We start from the raw sequence: 18,276 nt of genomic DNA, 5'->3' as shown, positions 1-18,276 counted from the left end.
GACATGTCTGTGTTCAGCTTGATCATCAGGTACACATTTAGGCAGCTTTTTAGAGTGCTGAACTTTGACCTGCACTGATAGTGCTGAGGGCTAGTGAGTGAGTTGCATAACCAACAGGGAGTTCATGTGTCTTTCAGTGTCTCATTGTAGATGTGTGCTACTGCTTTTCTCAATTCTAATGTATTGCGATACATTTGCGTAACAGTTCACGGTATTGCCAAAGTATGTGTATACTTACTGTAGTCAGAAGATGTTTTCTGATATATTGTTAACAAACAAAATAATGAGAGGGCTTCACAGTCATCTATGCCCTCCTTTATTCAGCTGTTCTTTTGTAAATATAACCTATTATGAATTGTTGGCATACAGAAAGTGTACTTTAGGTGCAGTGCTTTGTAGGACTCCCCAGTCACACTTCTGACATGCCTGAATAGAGGCAGACAGTATCTGTGTGGACACACCACATGCCTCATCTTTGTGTGGTGGTTATAGATTCTCTTCCTTTTTACTCAGACATCCATGTTTTCAGGTTGCATCATCTAAGTTTGGCATTTTTTCACTCATGATGAGCAAAGCTCTCAAAAAATAGACCATCATTACAGAAACCTTTCAGTACTGCTTCAGTGTGTAGGACAATATTTGAATATGGGGCAGAAAAGAAAAACAAAGTTCTTTATGAAGAAAATGGAGGCTTGTCACTGTCATCACAGAAACCCTACAAACCAGGTGAAGGACAGAATTTATGTTGTGCTCACTATTTTTCCTCTCTATTTCTCTTTTGAATAATACTGAGTGGAAATCACATAGAACTCCATGTCCCACAAAACATTTCTAATAGCAAGAAAACAAGAAAAAATATGGCACATTGATGTTGCCTCAAACTGTAACTATGTAAAGTTCATAATGCAAATAACCAGTAGAACTTATGGAAATGTTTCAAACTAAGCTAGCCAAACTACTTTCTACGTTTTTAACCATTTTGTGTTTTTCACCAAGTGTTATGCAACTTTTATTTATTATGAAATTAGATTAACCGGGGATTCATTAAACGCAGTCTTGCTGTGGAACGGTAGGCCAGCCGATGCAGTAGCGAGGTAGCCGTCATACACAGGAGAGGTAGGCGGTGTGTCCCGGGCTTAACCAGCCTATTGCTGGCCAGTTAGCCGCTTGTCTTATTATGTGCCGCCAACGAACCCAGAGCCTGCAGTGCAATCCAAGAACTTTGCAACGCTGCACTTTCCTCAGTACTTGGAAGCCTTTTCTGATGACGCATTTTAAACCAGAAAAACATTTTTTCAGTACATCTTTTGCAGAAAAGCCAAGTAATAGTCAGTTTCAGGAGATTCCCCTCTGGAGGCCTGTTGCCTTCTGGTGCATTTGATCCATTCCTTTTATTCTAGGGTATATTAGTTTTTTTTTTATCTACAAAAATACAAATGAAGAACAAAGGCATGCAGCACAAGGACGGACAAACTCACCGAGCCAAACACACCCACAAGGGAGCCTGGAGTGCACTGTTTTCCTGCTGAGGAAGATTTATTTGAACCTTAATCACATATATAGGACACAATGCGTGAAGATCAAAGTTGAGTTGATATGAAAAGTGACAGAAATACATAAATGTGAGTTATGAAACATCAGAGCTTTTGGTAAAGAGTTGACTTTCTTGTGTCTTCTCTTAGTTTGTTGCAATGTGGATGTTGTCAGCAGCATTTGAGTTTAGGTTGTAAACCTGGAACATATACTCTTGTGCTCTTCATTACACACACACACACACACACACACACACACACACACACACACACACACACACACACACACACACATTTATACATCTGTATCTGTCTCTATTAGGACACTCATTATCAATATGCATTTCCAGCCTGATCCAAATCTAAATTTGAACCTTAAAACTGTCAGATGAGCCTGGACCAGCTTAAATGTCCTCTCTTTACAAACGTGTCCTCAATTCCAAGGTCTAAAGCTCAGATTGGTCCTCACTGAGATAGCACTACAAGTACACACACAGGTACACATGCACAGTCCACCTATGGCTCTGTGTTCTCCATTGACAGCTGTGCTTGCTGTGTCTCTGTGTGTGTGCAAGCTTGTCCATCCCCGTGTGTGACAGAGGGACAGCAGGCTGTACACCAACAGAAAAGCAGCCTGAAATGGGCAGTGCACTATTTCATAGGTGAACACACACACACACACACACAAAACAAGGCTGCCAGTATTATTGAGTGCCTTTTGCAACAGACAGGAACTGAATCCTGGGCTGCTGAGTCGGAGGAAAAAATTGCAGTTGTATGTCTGTGTGTATATTTACAAATCACCCTTTTCCATGAAACAGATACAGACAAGGTGAATCCAGGTGAAAGCTCTGGCCCATATTGATTTGACCCCTAATATGAACCAGAGATAGAACAGTAGTATTGATTTATGTGAAGTTAAAAAAACGATTTGTACAGATACAGAAGTGAGAAAATGCTAACTAGAATGATATAAAATGTATAATTTGTATGTTTTCTCACATCTGCTTTAACTGGTGATAGTTTAAGCCCTATGTAGAGAAAACACATAGAAGCAAATAGCATGACAGTCACATGTTAGGGCTTATGAAGCAGATGAGCTGATCTTATGTTTACCAACAAGCCTGACAGACAACAATGCCTTCTCCTAAAGGCACTTCAGTAACACTTCATCATCTTCAGGTATTATCACTGCTTTAATCTTGGACTCGGTGCATGCTTTTTCTGTTGTTGTGGTGAATCTATGAGTGTGTGTACGTGACCCATCTTACTGCTTTTACTATTCCAGGTTTCACATACCTGCATACTCCTGTGTGTATATATGAGAGTTTGTGTTAACTTAGCACAAACAATAAGGAGTGTGTTTTTAGTATTAGTTTCTATCCCCGGGCCTGGCTGTCACATGATCAACTGACCTGGTTCTTGTGTTGTTATGGAGATGTGATGTTTCAGGGTTCAGCTCAATGCTCCATTCTGCCCTGTGAACTTGGGACATCTCTCAGTCGTCTTGGTAACAGCCTCTGGGGAGACTGAAAATGACAGGAGTACTGAATGGATGCACTAAGTATGTTGTCTGTGTTTGTGAATCAAATTAGGCAACATAGTACATTTTATTTGAACAGGGAACATTAACTCCCTTTTCGTGAACATCCTGCAGCACTGAAGTTGAATTCACACCTAGCTGAGATGTTGTGGTAATGTGGTACAAGATTGTTCTGCTCACGGTTATGATGGAGTGCCACTCACGTAGTTGGATGTTAATTTTTTTTGTTCTAATGTTTAAAGTGATCACTTTCAGTTTATTCTTATCTTATCTGGTGACTCTCTATTGGTGCTTGAAGAGGAACAAACATGATTCATTTGTGGTGTAAAGTTGACATTTTTACAAATTTCAACAGTCCTTTCAGGCTATGAGCCAAACAGCGGAAAAAAACCCAACAAACAAACATTTTGAATCCACAGAACTACTGTTATTACTAGCTTTCTGTTTCATCATAGTAGCTGTCAGCTAACCAAAGGCATTTGGTCAAAGTGAAATGCCAAGCTCACAAAAAGAGACCTTAATGGCTCCAAATAGCTGTTTTTTTTTTGTTAAAAAGGAGGACACAGGCTTCAAACCAGTGTCTCATGCGGGTAAACAAAGTATGGTTGCTATGCCGATAGGGCGTTGTGTATAAATAGCATGGGTGTTTGTTCTGAATACTCTTAAGCGAGGGAGAACACTACACTACAGAGACAGGGTAAAGCGAGTGTGGGGGGTGGGGTGATAGTTTACAAACATTACAAATGTACTGTAACTCAAAAGAAGGAACATGTACATCTAGCATTGTATGTGTGTGTGTTTGCACACTCAGGAGAAGTGAAGAGTAAAGTTAGATCTTACTATTTCTCTATATGCTGGTTATGCCTTGAAAGCACATAATTAGTGCAAAATAACATTGGGCAAGGGTTAAGTTGGTGATTGTAATTGCACAGCGTGGAATCTGGGTATTATGCAGTGATAATTGAGCTACAACAAGCCATAACTGTGACCTCAATCATCATGTCAGGAAAATAATATTTCCTGTTCATGTGAGGAAGAGAGTTTAAAAAACGGTGTTAATGTCCTCTCTGTCTCTCTCTCCGTCTGTTTTTCCCTGTAAGGACTGGTGACCGCACCTGCAAACAGACAGACGTGAACAGACGGCACAGACATCTGGAACACTTCTCCTCCTGTTGGTGGAAGAATCCAGACTTCAACTCCAGTCAGTTGTCAGCTCTCAACTGAGCAGCAGGCTCCACCTACTCCACCCTCCAGCCCTGCCTCCTCTGATCAGGTAAGGATAGAAGAGACATGCTCTGTGTACAGGTGTTTGATTTACTTCAGGTGCATTTGCAGGTGTCCACCCTTTGGGAGGTGATATATGTTGATATTTAGTAAAGCCTAGTCTATATGCTGCCCACAAAGTCTAAAGGATCACCAGTAACCATTGTTCTTAAAATGATTGATAAGCATAAAAATAAGTCAAAACACTGGTGTGATGTGCCTATGCCCTTTTCTGTTTATTGCATCAAATACTACTGCATAGTAGTAGCATTAACAGTAGTAAATTCATATAAATGTCCCTGCACAAAACAGATCAAACTTGTACTGTTATTGTGTTTAGAAACTTTGTCTTTATGGGACAGATCACCAGTCTATAGCAGTGACTATACTTTTAAGTCCTGATTGATGCTGTTTCCTTGACAGCGATCAATTATTTAGGATTATTTATCTAAAGTGATTAAGTAACTCTTTTGCGTCTTGTGTGTCAGTGTCTTTCTTGCTTCAGGCTGCTGGTGTCAGGGTTTGAGTTGTCAACACAGGACGGGCAAAAACAAGGGTCTTTATTTCAGGCTGAGGCTGGTACACAAGTGGTCTGTCCAAACAGGCAAAGGTACAGAGGGGCAATGCAGGTTGATCATCAAAAGAGAGCAGGAGTCAAAAATTAGAGATCAGAATAAGCTAAGGTATCAGAAGGCAAAAGCAGAGAGGGAAAACACAGGAGGAAGTAAAACACAGACAGACACACAGGAGGAAACAGGGCCTATCAAAATACAACAGGAAACAGAAAAACAACAAAACACAGATACTGCCGACATAAAAAAAATAACCAGACAAGGAAAAACCAAGCAGGGTTTAAACAGAAAATAAGAAGAAAATAAGGTCATGACAGCATATAATTAAACCAGAAGAGTCTCTTATAAACAGCATGAAGCAACAAACAGCACATTTCTGTAAATAGTCTGTAATAGTAAATGTAAAAAAGCAGTATTACAGTTATAATATAACTGCTGCTACAATATAAAAACCATTATACTAGTGCTTTGTGTGTTACTGTGGCCTGGATGGTAAACCTTTGTGAGCCGCTCTCCTATATGACTTAACTATTGATTTTCTTGTTTTCTGTCTTAATCCTCATTTTGACCCTCACACAATGATGCTTCTCAGCTTTTCTTCATCCAAATGTGTTCCTCTGCTGTCTGTCTCCCCTCTTGCCATTCTCTAACTTAACTCACTCCTTCCTCCATCCTTTCTGTGTCCTCGGCCTCCACTGCATCTATTGAAGCTCCACCATCGGACTTTTATCTTTGTCTCACCAGCTGTGTGGTGAAGCTTCATTCTCTCCTGTGAGGGTTAGGAGAATGAATAGAAGAGCTTAGTGAAAGGGAGAGTGAGAAAGCCAATCCCTGCCTTTCACTGAACATCCCTCTCCTCTCCACTTTGTTTTGATGAACTTACAATAATTCAGAACTTTAATCAGCCCAAGAAAACATCACAAAACAACAACAACTGTCTTCTGAGTCTCATCTAGTTGCATTGTGCTTTTTATTGAAGGGTTTTTTGTTTAATACCCCTCAGCAATATGCACTTATACTTGACTCACTATAGCAGCATAGTTAGGCTTTGCTGGGAGCTCCTTTAGTGTGCTCAGGGACTTGCTTCATAACTCTACAAATATGTTTTGAAGTACGGACTAATTAGTTTATTAAATTAATGTACTAAGAGAGCAGTAGTGATGAGGGGGAGAGGTGAAACAACAGTGCACTGAGGCGGTATAAAAAAAGGTAAGATGTAAATGTAACAAAGCAATTGAGTAAAAATGCTACGTAGGAAGACTTGCTTGAATTTATATTTTTCCTCTGCAGTTGAGCCACAGCCTACCTCTACGTTCTTTAGCCATCAGTCTTGCTAAATGGAAATTACATATTTCACTCCCTGCTAGTTTCTTTTGTAAGTTCACTGTTGACAGTCGCTTTTCTCTGCGCAGAAACCCTCAGAAATGAGCAGATGGAGGGGTGACAGTCTAAAAGCTCAAACAATTACACTGGGCGGCAAGTCGTGCTGATCAACACATGTGCCTTATAGAGACTGTCTGTCAGCTATGTAGAAGTTAAAGATGTAGAGTCAATACTGAAAAAAAATGTTTGACACATGCCTTATGTTGTATTCTGCATGGCTTACAGCGAGTTCAACAGTAGCATCAAGACAGCTGACTGAGTTATTAAGATGTTCTTCTATGGCTTACTGGCATACACCCTCATACTTATTGGAGTCCATGTTGAAGTAAAAAGAGGCATTGAGAAGAATACAGTGTTGTTTTTACATATATTTTCAGTTTGACTATTCCATCCATGTGATTGTGTATAAGGCTCTGAGACACTGTAGATCTCAGGTAGATGGAAGCCTAGAAACACACACAACTTACAGCAGAGTATGTACTTTGCCCTTTAAATTAAACATTCACATGCAGTCCTAAATGTTTTGTTTCATTAGAATTCGCAGGATACTTTCCACTCTGCTAACTGAGGATTTAAAGAGTTCAAACAAACCAGGAACACAATCAGGCGTCTGTCTATAGCAGTGGAGGCACCATATTGATCCACTGATTTTTTTTTTCACATTACTCATCAGGCATAACTTTAAATTCTGGTCATCCTGTGGGCTTTTTTTTTGCAAAATCTGCTTGGCTTTGATTCTGTTTTTACAAAACAAGGCTGTGAAAGATATTTTCTTTGCCAGGAAAGAGAGAGAGTAAACTTATTTTTGTCTTGGGTAAATATGACAGCTTAAAGCTGGATCCATACTCCGCGAGACAAAGACATTTTCCCCCCCTGCAGACGTTACGCCCACAAAATGACGTCATTTTTTGTCTCTGACCGCCCGCTGATCCGCACTCCTGTGCACAGGGTCCGGGCCGAACTTTGTCTTTCAAGGCTGTGCGGCAACCATGCTGTGATTGGTCGGAATTTATTGTGGGCGTGATGAAAGTGGAGAAGCGCAAGAGCCTCTCCAGGTATATAGGTAGGTGTATAAACAGCGCTGATTCAACAGATTTAGATAAGACCATACCGGTTTTGCATGATGAGCAATAAAAGAAAGAAAGAAAGGCAAGTCAGGGTGATTTGTCACCAATAACTCCAGACAGCCGTTCACACATACCAGATGGTGACTGTTATTACCATTCTATATACTCCTACATACCCGGGCATAATAGGCTCGTTAACAATGTCTGTATATCTTTGCTATTGTTACTTTTAATGTCGCATCTTCACAGCTCGTCACCGGACAGTTTGAAGTATCGCAGGCACATTGGAACACAGTAGATGTGCAAATGTGGTCATAAAGGCACAAACACTGAATCTTTGCTATTGTTACTTTTAATGTCGCATTTTCACAACTCATCGCCGGACATCTCACGCTGTTGCAGGCACCCTCTCTGTATAATGCCCTCTTGCCATGGCACACGTCCTTGTGGTGTGTTAAAAAACTCAGTAAAGTCTTTCCTTATAGTTTAGTGGGCGGGCCGTATGAGGAGTTCTGCACACACGCGTCTCGCGGAGTATGGTACCTCAGTGCGGAAAAGACCTTTTTTTTGTATCTCTTACCACCCGTGGAGCGCGTTCTCCGCTCTTTGTCTCGCGGAGTATGGATCCAGCTTTATATGGATTCAATCATCTTTCAACTCCCACCCACTCATCTTGATGCATCCTGCAGCAACAGATCACAGTAATCTCAGAGATGTCAAATTAGCAATTAACCCAATGATACTTTGTATAATGAAGCTTCAGAGGAGCCTCTAGATATCTGGCAATGCTGGATATCTAAAGGTCTCAGTCCTTGAAAAAATACTTAATATAATGTAAACTGCCTCTTTTTTTTGACTCTAGGAATTTAGTTGTCAAAAAAGATTACACCAGACAGAGGTACCACTTAAACCATACAGCGTTTCTTTTAGGCAGCGCAGTGGCTGTAAGGAACCTGGTTTACGTCACCATCTCAGAAAGGAAACCTGTTAGATTTGGAGCACCTTGCAGCCATGAGAGGTTTTAGCAACTTGACTAAATACAGTGGTCGTCGCTCCTCTCTCTCCTTATGTGTGAGTGTGGATTTCCCCTTCTCTGTTGTCTTGTAATAGCTTTGCTCTACTTTATTTGATCTGGCCCCCACTCTCATAGAAGGATTGAAATGGGTTTGGAGAGCAAGGGAAACACACATTCTCATATATACACACACCTGAGACCGAATGAATGCTGCCCCGACAGAGAGGGAAGGAAGAGGGGCAGCAGAAAGAAAGAATACATTTGGAAGTGGTGGAAAAAAAAGATAAGAAGATGATAAGAAGATATGTACATGTTTAAGTATTCTCTTATTTTGGTAGCAGACAGACAAGGATGATGAACTAATTAAATCAAAACACATTTGATCATCTTTCTTTGCATCTCTCTCTCTTCTGTCTCCTTTCTTTTTCTGCCTGTCCTCTGTTGCCACTCCCATGTGAGTGTCTCGCTCAGTCTCTCCTTTGTCTTGCTGTCTTTGCTTGTCATGCCACCGCTTTTTACAAAAACATTCTCCTCCACACACACACATGCTTCGGCTGTCTCGGCACACAAAAACAATTAGTTAATTACCTTTCCTGGTGCCGCTGAGTTCATCCAGACTGCTGGTTGTGGTTGAATTCCTAAGAGGAGAGGTGAGAGGCTTGAGGAATGAAAAAAAAAGTAATTCTCCTCTGAAGGAGCGTACGTGAGCTTCTCCATTGTGCCTTTAATAGATACTTTTAACAAGACAGAGAGAAAGAACACAACCAAGAACAACAGAATCTATTTCAGTGCTTTAGTCAAGGTCGCATAAAATTCATTTTTATGAAGACAGTTGTCGGGACATTTTACAACTGTATATGAAGGTTGAATATAAATCATTTGCATGGTTGTAATGCGCTGTAGGCAGCACAAGGTAGTTAACAGAATTTTATGGAAAAAAAAATCAATGTCTGTTCTAAAAAAACGCAGCCTGTCCAGTTACTTAATAGTCTTGTTCTCTAAGACTTAAGTAGTTTCTGTGTTCTGTACAGCAGCTTTCTGCTGAGGAGAAATGTCGAGAGCAGGCTTAATAATCACACAAAAGCGTCTTATGGCTTCCCCCATAGGAGCTCATCAGTGTGTGTATCAGTTCAGCGTAACCACTGTGTTCCATTACTCTGTCCTGATAAACATCACTGTGTGTCTCCCTAAACGCTTGTCAGCACGTTTGTTGTCTTAATACAGCACATTTCATCACTGCGTCGTGTTTATACTGCACAGTCTGTGAGGACAGAACTTAAAGTTAGTCTGTGTAGCATACTGCACAGCACATGATGAATGCATATGTAAGTGAAATGTCATTTGGAGCTGAGGGGTATTGACTGGAATTCAGCCACTGGCATGGAAAAACATGTTGCTGTAGGTCATTACTAATGAGCCATACATGTGCAAGAACATTCTGTGTGTCAGCGAGTGTGTGAGTGTATGTGAGGGAATGGGGGCGGATGCCTGCATCTGCATCTGTATTTCTGTGGTGTGTTATTGTGAGCTTAATATATCTAAGCATTGTGTGTAATTCCACTCTGCGTGGGTGTCCATTATTCACATAATGCCATGTCTGCCTTTGCTATGATTATTACACTGTCCTTTCTCACTCCACTCAGGCTCACTTTTGTTTGTATTTTCTTTGTTTTCCCTTGATTTCTTTCTGCTTTATAGCATTAAGCAATGAGTAATTATGGTTGACATCATCTCTGGCTAGGCTAGTGCTGACTACTTGGCCAGAGCAATCTGATTGCATTAGATATTATTCTTTCAGGGTATTCCCTGTCCTCCGCCCCCACTTTGAAAGATATCCCTCATTGTTTGCATGGAGCAACATATTGCTTTCATGAGGCATCTGTATTGTATTGTATTCATAGCAGTGTTGAATAAACTCCATTTTTTTGTAAGCAGGTTGTGAAATGAACACGTTTGATTTATGTTTTGTGTATTTTAACCTGAAACGTGAATAATGTTAAAAGCTGTGATTGCTGTCGAGCCCTGACTGGTCTCGTTAATTGCTATCATCTGAAATGCATGTCTCAGGATACCTCAAGGATATTACAAACGCACTACAGGGACCCTAATGTACCACTGAAATGTCTTTGGTTATTGTGTGGTTGCTGCAGATGCTCGTGTGCAAAAGCAATAAAGGTTGAAAAATGAAGTTGCGCTTTAGATTTACTAACAGTCATAAGAGGCTTTTCCGCCGCTCATCTCTCTTCCCCTCACTCCCTGTATTTCTTCGTCTGCTCTCTTTCACAGAGGCTGCTCTAAGAGCCACCTTTTCAAGTGAGGTAAAATGATTATAGTAATGGATGCCCCCCCCCTCCCCACTCCAACCTCTCTCCTGCTCTCCTTCACAGTTGCTATACTCTGTACATTCTGTTCTGTACATTAGTGCGGCCTGAGGGATGCCCTCACTTTCTGCAACTTAATGCAATCACACTTCCACATATAAGTGCACAAAGAGATGGAGGGAGTTGAGAGGAGCGTGGAGAAAGAAAGTGGGTGACATAGAGTAATCACGTCATATGGTGATTGTTAACTGCAGACAGGTAATTGAGAAGTTGTGCAAGTTAGATCATTCACAGGCTTTACTGTCAGTCATGGGAGATGCAGTTTCTTGGCACAGTGGTCACCTGTGCAGGCATGGAACTACTAATTTCATGTCTTGATAACATCTTGAACATTTGTGAGCTTTGGGCTGACTTTCTCCAAACTTTCTATACCTTTAAGTTTGCATTTCAACAACGAGACACGATTAAAATTCAGATTCATTTATTTTCACAAGTAAAAGGACGAGACAAACAAACTAACAAAACAAAAGCAAATGGTCCCTCAGCTCAAAAGAACCGTATTCTCAGCTATTTTTATGGATCTTATGCCTGGATGTTCTGAAGTAGTTAGGAGTTCATGATGACAAACACTTTTGCCCAGGAGCAGTTGAGCTCACTTCAGCAACTTCAGCTTTTAGTGAGATGAATGGGGATGGCCTTTGCGGCGCATGGGAAGTCCTTATGCTGAGACCTATAGAGAGTTTATTGCTTTTACAACTAGGCTGTATGATGAAGTGCCATCGTTCTTGCCGCCCACTCTCTCACCTACTGTTTTCTTTCCATATCTCTCTGTCTCAGTGCGTGTTCCTCCGGCTCTGAGCCTCGTTGCCTTTGTTATCTTGTTCGTTTTTTTTCACCTCTTTGTCAACTTCCCCTTCATTTTTCTCCCTTTCATCTTGTTATGTGTCCTTATTTCTCTGTCAGTTTCCCTTTGCTTGTCTCTGCACGGCTCTCTCTTTCTCCCTTTCATTGTCTTTCTTTGCAGCACCCCCCCCTCTTCTCCCTCCCATACCCTCTCTCCCTCTTGTCTACCCCCCCCCCCCCCCCCCCCCCGATTCTTTAACTGTTAACCACAACACGACGCTGCATTTTCTTCCCTGCATTTGATTCTTTATTCTCCTCCGTGACAGAAATGGTGACTGAGCAAACACTGAGGGGTGCTTTTAATTGGCTACTAGGTTTGCAAAAGTATGCATGAGGCTGAATCTGATTTTGACTTTGAGGAAAGACAGTCTGATAGGTGTACTGTATGTGTGGCGTGGCAGCATTAAAAGCACAGACTTCTTTGCATATTTTCATAATTTTACCAAATAAATTGCCCTTGTCAGCTTGAAATCTATAGACCTTTCATGAATGCATTTATATGACAGCCTATCTCGCATTTACTGCTGCTGTACTGCTCTCTGAGGCTTCATACAGTGTTGTGATAACCTAAGAGGGGGGGCATGTTGTACACATCAGGGAGCAGCACAGTGCGATGCATCTGCCACTGTACATAACTGAAGGTTATGTTTATCTGGCATGTGGGAGGTTGCATGAAAGTAAACAGTGAATGGGGAGGGGCATTAATAAGTCAGGGTGCCCACAGGGTGCAGTCATCTGATACTATTTGTTTGCTCCGATTATTATGAGTGTCTGGCAATGTAATGGACAGGACTCCTACAGAGATAATTGTGTGTCTGACATGTACATAACATGAGTCTCACTTAAGGAGAAGTGTTGCTCTGAAATCTAGCAGGCAGTGAGATGGTGCAGGGAGGCGACAGTGTAAAAGTGAGTGAGAGTGAGAATGGGAGAGGGTCATCCTAGGAAGAGTGGAGTAATATTACAGAGTCATTGAAGCGGAAGCGTAGCTCACTGTTACCAATAATATTTAAATAACAAGCAATTGTTTGTGTTTCCAATATGTGGCAAAAATGACTCACCATATCACAGACTACCTCTCTAGGGCACATTGAACGCAGTTGTGGTTAAGTTTTCAATGACAACATTCCTGTCCTTACACTCCACCTTGTAGACCATCATGTTTGCAGTATCAATTTTGACAGGGATGATTACTGACAGTCAAACAAGGACAACAAATTCTGCACAGAAGCACTTTTCCCTGAAAAAACATGCTGTTCCAGCAGCAGAGAAAACCAGCTACAGCCTCTGTAAAATTTTAAAAAATTCAGTATTGATCCCGATCAATCAAAAAGGATGGCAACTGGTGCACAGGTTTAAAAATACCAGGACTGAGAGGATTACTAAAATAATTTAGCTATTAGTATAAATGGTGGTGGGAACATCCCAGACCTCGGACTCGAACCTATTTACTCTAGTTAGTTATTTACCTGCTAGGAAGAATTGTTCCCTTCTTGACTGTGCAGAGATCACATGCAGAGTGTTCTCATTGCTGTTTGAAGTGTGTGTGTGTTTGCACAATATATGTGTGTGTGGCTCCCTGTGCGGAGGTGTGTGTGTGAATGTGTTTGACAGCAAGGATTACATAACAGAGATGCCTGCTGCTGCAGGTCACCGTGAACGTCGAGAGCACACACACTCAGACACACGTAAATCATTACAACTACCAGCATGTGTTGTGGCTGCACGTACACACAGAGACACACTGACACACACTGACACACACATACTCCTCCTGCATGACTTCTGTTCTTTGTCATCAGTCTCCATCTAGTCCTGTTGATCTGCAGCCTGATTAGCTGTAAATTTATATACATATATGATGAAATCACTGTAACATTTTTCACATTTTATATCTCTGTATTTTTCCTTTTCATATAAACCTGTCCTAATTGACTGCAGCTCTTTAGGAGTCTAGTTGCATTTTTAGAGTAGTTATTTTGCTATATAGGATTAACTTGGGACCAATCAGAAGGCTTTCTGATGGTAGTACACGATGGTGCCTAAAATGTTTGCGTAGTGCTGTACCTGTTAGTCACTGTCAAAGAAAATGCCCTCAGTCAATCAGAATGGAAAGAAAGAGTGATTATATAAAGATATAATGTATTCTGTTTCATAGCCCTTTTCCTCCTCTCCTCTCTCTGCAGCAGCTCTACTAATGAGTCTACATTACTCCTTTAATAGAAATCTATGTCTGCTAGACTGTAGAGCTGCACTCAGACACCCACAGTCACACTGTCTTTTTAGCCTTTTACACAAACGCACACGTACACTCACACACACACACACACATACATACCGTAAACACAAGCAGAGGATGCTGTGGATGATGTGGCATGTGTGGTGGACGCACGGGTCCAGTGTGGGCACCGTTTCTTTTCTAAATGAAGCAGGAGTTTGTGAATTATTGAAATGCCTGTCCTCTTTCCTCTGCTTCATCTCTCTCTCTCTCTCTCTCTCCCTCTCTCTCCTCTTTCCCTCTTTAGAGCTCTCTGCATTCCTCTTTTTCACACATACTCTCTTATCTTCCCTTGTCCCTTCATTTTTCCCCCTCTTTCTATTAAATAACCAGGGAGGAGGGTCAGATTGATTTGTGAACCAGTAGTACAGTGTGTGTGTGTGACTTGAGTGATGTTGGTTAATCCATTATTGTCCTTGGGGACAGATTTGGCCCATATTACAGCCTGCTATTACTATGTCTAAAATCTCCTGTGCATTGAGACAGTCATTATTTACTGCCGCTTGTCTTCCCAACTCCCTCAGTAGTGTTTCTTTCAAACAGCTCCACCCTGCTCTGCAACAGCAGAGGCAGACTGCAAGTTCAGTTTAAAACATGTACAACAAAATGCATTTGTTTCACTTGTTTCCTCTCAAAAAAGACAGACATATTTTATTGCTATAAGACGTCTTGACAGCTGACCTGAGGTCAGGGTGAGCTGTTAACTACAGCACATAACACCCACCTGTAGTAACTGATCAGCAGCCTCAGGCATGTATTGTAGGAAACAGTGGGGAAAATACTTTTACATTCATTCCTTTACCCCTGTCGTTTATCATCCAGAGCTTATCGTTGACAGTGGCTGTGCCCTCTGCTTTCTCCCTCAGCCTGTCACACAGACCTCTGCATTAAATGCTCCACAGTGAGGATGCTTGTGGGGTGATTGGCTAGATGGTTTTCAAGTGTCATGTATCAATACCTAGCACCAATTCGTTTAAATACCTAAGACATTGTGGTTGAGTGTTGGCATTGAGACAGGTCTCTGTTCTGTTTCTTATGACAGGAGTTGATAAATGGTGCACTAATAACCAGCCTGGCTCTACAGGGAATGAACACTATGTTGAGCATGTCATAAAGCTGCAACTCTGTCCTTTTGCTGATGTTTAAACCTGAAAGAAAATGAAAGAAATGTCAACCTGGAGGGGTGTAGATGTTTTTTCCTCACACTTCAGACTTGTAGTACATTTATTGTTTGTAAAAATGTAACTTATAATCCTTGTTTCTTTTACAAGAACCTGGAACTTTTCTGGATTTTTTCATACTTAGCACAAGTGAAATAGTGATATTTGTTTTTACATTAGTGTATTACCCATCTGTCATTGCTGTCCATAGCCAAGCACAGACAAACCAGACACCGAGCTGCTTCCTCACCTTCAGATCTCACTAAGGTAGACACAAATGTTTTTAATACATATAACAATTAATTAAATAATCAATCAGCCAGTAAATGTATCTAAAGGATTGAAGGGCTTTTGCTGCTTTTGCTCCCATCTCTCTCCCCATGTTTCTTCTGCTTCTCTACCACTGCTTCCTCTGTCCTCTCTGCTTTTCAATATTGATATGAGCTGTCATTGGTCCAGTTATTTATGAGTCCCCTCCCTGGTATTTTTCCATTGGCTCAAGCTCTCCAGTGAAATTCTTGTCTAGTCAAATCTAATCCAGAGCAGCCTGATTTTCAGTAACACAACAGCCGGATATGAAATCAAACCAGTTGTATGTGCAGTTTATATGCATGTATGGATGTTTTACAGCCTGTGTGCTTTGTCTTCTTTTGATTCCTTCACTTCTCTCGTTCATTCACTCCCTACTCGTATTGCAGCCACAGGCTCTTTCCCATAACCTTTTCAGACCTGTGTGTACATGTGTGTGAATCTGCACAGAAGCAAGTTAAATAAGAGACACATCGAAGAGCATGTAAGCCTTGAACAAGCACACACACACCCACACTTGTAAAGAACACTACATGCCTCATTACATAGGCCCCAGGGATTTATGTTGGAACTATTTCCTGTTTAGGGTTAGGGAGTGAGGGGAAGTATTGAGGATGAAATATGACGTAACAACAGCGATGGTCTTCCTGTGTGCTCTATGAGAATCTGGGTGTTACCCAGATTTTAGTCTTCCATGAGCATTAATGGACTGTGCGCAAGCAGAGCTGCCATTAGCCTAGTGACGATGGTAATCCTGAGGCAAACAAACAGGAAATTATGGCAGTGTACAAATGACTGTGACAAATTGCAGATAAATTTGTGACTCAAGCATAACTATTACACTGCATTACTACACTGAGACAAATATGTTAGTCAATATTTTTATTTCATGAAATGTGCTTAATGGGATATAACACAAGCCACACATTTAATGTAGTTCGCAGGTACAAATTAAATTGTGAGATGTCTTCTTTCTAATTATTTCACTAACAGTTCCATGCATGAGAAACACCTGCATGTGTGATGCACAAGAAATGTAGTGATGCTTTCCATTTCCTCTTTTTAGATAACTTCACATTGAGGGCAGATATTTTTGTTCATTATTTCATATCCACATATTTCACACTTTTTTGCTGCTTTTCAATGCTCTGGTAGGTCTGTATCTGTAATGCATTGTTGTGGCTTTCAAGAGAACGTGAAAACATTTTGTGTGCTGATTGTTCAGAAATGTACTGTTATCAGATATTACTAAAATGTTCATGGCATCAAAATAACCCATGTATATTAAGTAATTCTTCCTTCTAAGGCTAACAGTGTTGACAAATCTATCAACCACAGGAACACCGCAGTTGTAAAAGTGACAGGAAATAATGATCTGCAGTGAAGTAGGTGATGGCTGCAGAAGGAAACTTGGGATTCACTATTGCAGCGAGCAGGATGTGAGCTCTACTGATTTCCTCTAGAGGTGTGAAGTCGTGCTAAAAACAGAGGCAATGTAACACCTCGCTTGCTGTGTGGATCTTACACATTCACCTTGAGACATTAAAAAAAAACAAAAAAACACAAGAACACACATGCTCAGACACACACCCCACACAGTCTGTCCACATACTTGTACTACATGTAAACAAATTGAGCGAAAAGTAATGTGGCCATGTGATGTGGATGATTTTTGCTATAATTCATAGCTTTTATATTTGGCTGTCACTTTTAGAAGGAAATGTGTGCCACTGGGTTTGTATATGCATGAATGTATGCATCATTGTCTTGGGTTGTTTGCTCTAATGCATGCATGATTGTCTTCATATTGTGATCATAACAATTCTGCTGATAATTTGAGCGTTTTGAACGATTTGCCGTCAGATGTTCTTCTTTCCATTTTGGCAGACTGATTACTTTCAGATCAGTAGCAGCAGGGAGGGCAAATAATGAAGTCTGGTAATTAAAAACCATCCCACAGTTGCCATACAGATACAGTGTAGTGGCAATGCTTGCTATCACAGTTTGTTTGACTGTGATATATGCAGAGAAAAAAACAACACCAGTTACCTTAAAATAGACTAGAAAGCCATGCTTTTCCTCTCCATAGCAACAGTTGAGCACTGGCTTGGAACTGATGGAGTGTATTCTCTTAGCATCATATTTACCTTGTGTGTGTGTGTGCACTGTATGTCTTCCTGCGAGTGTGTCATTGTTTATTTGTGGACGACAAGTTCCAAGACGTTGTTTGTTTGGTTAAGTCCATCTCTGTGGAGACCCAGGACTACAGTGAGACTTTGTCTCCTGCTAAGCCAGATAATAAGGTCCTCACTGTCAGCTGTCGAAATCTCAGAGGACAAAAAGGTTTAATAAACTGTGTGTATGTGTGTTTAATTATTTAGGCATGCATTTCTACAACACTGCTGTGTTATTAAGAGTAAAGAAAATTTAAAAAATCAGTATTTAAAACATCAACTTCAATAGACAGGATTGTTACCTTCCATGTACATGTACCCAGGAGGCTAACTATTGTAGATGATGCTGTATCTATTTGTAGCTGCAGGGTGGACACAAACACTAGCTTGTACACACACACTCACACACAGTCACACAAACATACAGCGTGTAGCGTCAGGCACGATATGGGGTTGCATCTCTCCAGATGGCGGGAGCCACCCACACACTGCCAGTTGTTATACAATATGAATTGTATAACAGCAGAGAGCAACAGGCCCCCTCCCTGAAACAACACACATTCAGTCATTCCCTACAGATACAGCAAGTCAACACATAGATATAGACATCTAGTCTCTCCATAAACTGACATAGAGACAAACTGAGATTCTCGTCTTGTTTAGAGACACTTCGAGTTGCTTTATTAGGCACTGCATTGCACAACTCTCCCCCTTTTATTCAGTCAGCAAACTTCCAGCCAGCCAGTTAGATACCTT

At 41.0% G+C, this 18,276-nt stretch overlaps 1 protein-coding gene across 1 annotated transcript in view; it reads left to right on the top strand.

Annotated features, from left to right (window-relative positions):
• atxn1a (ataxin 1a) overlaps positions 1-18,276 on the top strand; it is a 70,619-nt gene that overhangs the window by 16,713 nt on the left and 35,630 nt on the right. Inside the window, 1 exon segment of the mRNA XM_028424334.1 lies at positions 4,176-4,348. The gene's annotated coding sequence lies outside the window, so the exon portion shown is untranslated.

The sequence above is a fragment of the Parambassis ranga genome, chromosome 2 (assembly GCF_900634625.1).
Source record: "Parambassis ranga chromosome 2, fParRan2.1, whole genome shotgun sequence".
Classification (NCBI taxonomy): domain Eukaryota; kingdom Metazoa; phylum Chordata; class Actinopteri; family Ambassidae; genus Parambassis; species Parambassis ranga.
Note: the sequence above shows the minus strand (reverse complement) of the source record. Positions and strands in the feature narration are given on the sequence as shown.